At 44.6% G+C, this 5000-nt stretch overlaps 1 protein-coding gene across 7 annotated transcripts in view; it reads left to right on the forward strand.

The window, feature by feature from the left end:
* The window catches only part of LOC143277047 (uncharacterized), a 22364-nt gene extending 19090 nt beyond the window's left edge, over positions 1 to 3274 (forward strand). For 4 of the 7 annotated variants that reach the window (XM_076581777.1, XM_076581778.1, XM_076581775.1 and 1 more), the window contains one exon: positions 1 to 3274. This exon is cut by the window's left edge and continues 1685 nt beyond it. The gene's annotated coding sequence lies outside the window, so the exon portion shown is untranslated. The other 3 variants (XR_013053668.1, XR_013053667.1, XR_013053669.1) reach the window with 3 other exon arrangements.
* Positions 3275 to 5000: the final 1726 nt, after the last annotated feature.

Consider the following 5000-nt stretch of genomic DNA (forward strand, 5'->3'; position numbering starts at 1 on the left):
AGCTGCTGGCATCACATGATGCAGACATCTGGGAAGAGGTTCGACCCTTTGGGTTTGGGACCTGCAACGGTTCTGTTGGCTGATCGCGGGAGCTGCTTGCTCCAGGACACAGTCAGGGTCATGTTCTGTGACTCTCTTCCAGGCTGAGTGTCCCTGATTACATCGTGGACTTCGTGCAGCGGTGTTCTTGGTGAACAACTCATCCCATCAACTCCACATGTTTTGTGCACTGAATTCAAAATGTCCATGCCGTGACTTGTGTGAATCCGCACTTTTCTTTTGTTTTTGGTTTCTTCTTCTTCTTCTTTTTTTTCCCCTGCTGTTGTGCTTTTCCTAAACACCCAACATTTCAACCGACGTTCTTTGCTTCAGAAAATAGTTCTGTGAAAGTGAACAGCACATGTTATGGTGGACATTTTTTCGTGGCCACTAGCATGGCTTACTAAACTCTTTTATGCTATAAGAGCTGCTGAAGGGAGGTAAAACTGTAAAATGAACGAAAGTAATTGTCGTGGTCAGTAAGTGAAGCTGTTTGATCAGGATGTGTGAGGCTTCAGTTTAAAGCTCACGCCTTGATACATTTTTGAAGAGATTGGAACTGTCTAAAGTAGTCACCTTTGAACTTTTTGTTTTTCATTGAATCACATGAAGTTGTTTCTTCTGGACTGGTGGTGCAGTGTTGTGTATTGTTGTGTAGTGTTGTGTGGTGTTGTGTGTTGTTAAGTATTGTTGTGCAGTGTTGTAAAGTGTTGTGCAGTGTTGTGTGGTGCTGTGTAGTATTGTGTATTGTTGAGTATTGTTGTGTAGTGTTGTTAAGTATTGTGTGGTGTTGTATTTGTATTTCTTTTGATCACAAAATATTTCTCTGTGTATTGTTGAGTATTGTTGTTCAGTGTTGTTAAGTGTTGTACAGTGTTGTGTGGTGTTGTGTATTGTTGTGTGGTGCTGTGTATTGTTGAGTATTGTTGTTCAGTGTTGTACAGTGTTGTACAGTGTTGTGTGGTGTTGTGCTATGTTGTGTGGTGCTGTGTAGTGTTGTGTAGTGCTGTGAATTGTTGAGTATTGTTGTGCAGTGTTGTTAAGTGTTGTACAGTGTTGTTCAGTGTTGTACAGTGTTGTACAGTGTTGTGTGGTGTTGTGCTATGTTGTGTGGTGCTGTGTAGTGTTGTGTAGTGCTGTGAATTGTTGAGTATTGTTGTGCAGTGTTGTTAAATGTTGTACAGTGTTGTGCAGTGTTGTTAAGTGCTGTACAGTGTTGTGTTGTGTAGTGTAATGTAATGTTGTGTAGTGTTGTATAGTGTACACCGCATTTAGGGCAGGGACTGAATGGGGAAAAAATCTCACAAGTGCTTTACTACTGACCTCGGAAAAAAATACTTCTAAATTGGATTGTTCAGTCTTCTCTGTCTCTCTCTGTCTATCCCTCTCTGTCTGTCTGCTTGTCTCTGTCTCTCTCTGTCTATCCCTGTCTGTCTGTCTGCTTGTCTCTGTCTCTCTCTGTCTATCCCTCTCTGTCTGTCTGCTTGTCTCTGTCTCTCTCTGTCTATCCCTCTCTGTCTGTCTGCTTGTCTCTGTCTCTCTCTGTCTATGGTTGTCTGTCTGTCTGTCTGTCTCTGTCTGTCTGTCTGTCTATGTCTGTCTGTCTGTCTGTCTATGTCTGTCTGTCTATGTCTGTCTGTCTGTCTGTCTGTCTGTCTATGTCTGTCTGTCTGTCTGTCTCTCTGTGCCGGTCTGTCCCTCTCTGTCTTCCTGTGTCTATGTCTGTCTGTCTGTCTCCCTGTCTCTCTCTCTCTCATTCTTTCTCCCACTCCCTCGCCCTGTCTGTAGACGAACAAAACGCCTGTCTGCCCTGCTCCACGTTCCAGCCCCACTGTCGGCCAGCCACTGACCAGGGCTCAGAACTTCACAACTGGTCTTGCTTAAATGTAGCCCTGTACGGCCACTGGGGCAGTGAATTCATGTCCACTGTGTCCAGGGCTGGGCATTGGAAGGCGGGGCCCAGTCCTCTCCTTCCGCCGTTTTAACCTTCCCCGAATTCAGGTACCATCACGGACGTATATTGGTGGAATTTATTTACGTCCGTCCGTGGTACCTGTTCACACCGGGGAGGAGGGGGGAGGGGCGGTGAGAGAGGGTGGGGGTGGGGGGACTGGAGTAGAGTGTCTTTCCCAAAGACAATACACCTGAACGGGGCCTGGAACCCTGACCACAGGTGACCACTGACCACAGGTGACCACTGACCACAGGTGAACACTGGATCATAGGTGACCACTGACCACAGGTGAACACTGGATCATAGGTGACCACTGACCACAGGTGACCACTGACCACAGGTGAACACTGGATCATAGGTGACTACTGACCACAGGTGACCACTGACCACAGGTGAACACTGGATCATAGGTGACCACTGACCACAGGTGAACACTGGATCATAGGTGACCACTGACCACAGGTGACCACTGACCACAGGTGAACACTGACCACAGGTGACCACTGACCACAGGTGAACACTGGATCATTGGTGACCACTGACCACAGGTGAACCCTGACCACAGGTGAACACTGGATGATAGGTGACCACTGACCACAGGTGACCACTGACCACAGGTGACCACTGACCACAGGTGAACACTGACCACAGGTGACCACTGGATCACAGTTGACCACTGGATCACAGGTGAACACTGACCACAGGTGAACACTGGATCACAGGTGAACACTGACCACAGGTGACCACTGACCACAGGTGAACATTGGACCACAGGTGACCACTGACCACAGGTGAACACTGACCACAGGTGAACATTGGACCACAGGTGACCACTGACCACAGGTGAACCCTGACCACAGGTGACCACTGACCACAGGTGAACATTGGACCACAGGTGACCACTGACCACAGATGAACACTGACCACAGGTGAACCCTGACCACAGGTGACCACTAACCACAGGTGAACATTGGACCACAGATGAACACTGACCACAGGTGACAACTGACCACAGGTGACCACTGACCACAGGTCCAACGCCTGACTGCCTCTCTCACGGCGCCGACATTATGATTTGCCCTGACAGGGAGACACCATGAATGGATGATTTATGAAAGCACATGGGTTACTCGTTTAAATTACCCCTGTACTGTGACGGCAATGTTGACACTCCGTCTGTTTCAGTCAGTCACCTTTTTCCATACGTCCGTAACACATTCTTGTAGTCGATTTGTTTGTCTCCACAAATATGTATGTATGTACGTCCGTAACACATTCTTGTAGTCGATTTGTTTGTCTCCACACATATGTATGTATGTACGTCCGTAACACATTCTTGTAGTCGATTTGTTTGTCTCCACACATATGTATGTATGTACGTCCGTAACACATTCTTGTAGTCGATTTGTTTGTCTCCACACATATGTATGTATGTACGTCCGTAACACATTCTTGTAGTCGATTTGTTTGTCTCCACACATATGTATGTATGTACGTCCGTAACACATTCTTGTAGTCGATTTGTTTGTCTCCACACATATGTATGTATGTACGTCCGTAACACATTCTTGTAGTCGATTTGTTTGTCTCCACACATATGTATGTATGTACGTCCGTAACACATTCTTGTAGTCGATTTGTTTGTCTCCACACATATGTATGTATGTACGTCCGTAACACATTCTTGTAGTCGATTTGTTTGTCTCCACACATATGTATGTATGTACGTCCGTAACACATTCTTGTAGTCGATTTGTTTGTCTCCACACATATGTATGTATGTACGTCCGTAACACATTCTTGTAGTCGATTTGTTTGTCTCCACACATATGTATGTATGTACGTCCGTAACACATTCTTGTAGTCGATTTGTTTGTCTCCACACATATGTATGTATGTACGTCCGTAACACATTCTTGTAGTCGATTTGTTTGTCTCCACACATATGTATGTATGTACGTCCGTAACACATTCTTGTAGTCGATTTGTTTGTCTCCACACATATGTATGTATGTACGTCCGTAACACATTCTTGTAGTCGATTTGTTTGTCTCCACACATATGTATGTATGTACGTCCGTAACACATTCTTGTAGTCGATTTGTTTGTCTCCACACATATGTATGTATGTACGTCCGTAACACATTCTTGTAGTCGATTTGTTTGTCTCCACACATATGTATGTATGTACGTCCGTAACACATTCTTGTAGTCGATTTGTTTGTCTCCACACATATGTATGTATGTACGTCCGTAACACATTCTTGTAGTCGATTTGTTTGTCTCCACACATATGTATGTATGTACGTCCGTAACACATTCTTGTAGTCGATTTGTTTGTCTCCACACATATGTATGTATGTACGTCCGTAACACATTCTTGTAGTCGATTTGTTTGTCTCCACACATATGTATGTATGTACGTCCGTAACACATTCTTGTAGTCGATTTGTTTGTCTCCACACATATGTATGTATGTACGTCCGTAACACATTCTTGTAGTCGATTTGTTTGTCTCCACACATATGTATGTATGCACGTACGTATGTGTGTGTGTGTGTGTGTGTGTGTGTGTGTGTGTGTGTGTGTGTTTCGTGTGAGGCGCACAGAACCCATGAGCACATATATATATGGGAAAATTGCGCCATATAAGTACTTATTATTATCAATTTTATTAGCATATTTACTTTATTTACAGATACAAAATGAATATAATTTGTCTGTTAGGAAGTAAAAACATGACGGTGCTCTGAATATTGATAACTCCACAACATAATGTGGACAGAAGAATACATTCGTTAACATATTGATTCTTTGACGATATTGTATAACTTAGTCTTGTAGCAGACATGCATATAGTGCCCATTTGGCAGAAATGTGTTGTATTCAAACGCGCGCGCGCGCGCGCGCGCGCGTGTGTGTGTGTGTGTGTGTGTGTGTGTGTGTGTACGTGCGTGCGTGCGTTCATGTGTGAGTGTGCACAAGTTCTTGTATTGATATGCACATG

This window comes from Babylonia areolata, chromosome 33 (genome assembly GCF_041734735.1).
Source record: "Babylonia areolata isolate BAREFJ2019XMU chromosome 33, ASM4173473v1, whole genome shotgun sequence".
Taxonomy (NCBI): Eukaryota; Metazoa; Mollusca; class Gastropoda; order Neogastropoda; family Buccinidae; genus Babylonia; species Babylonia areolata.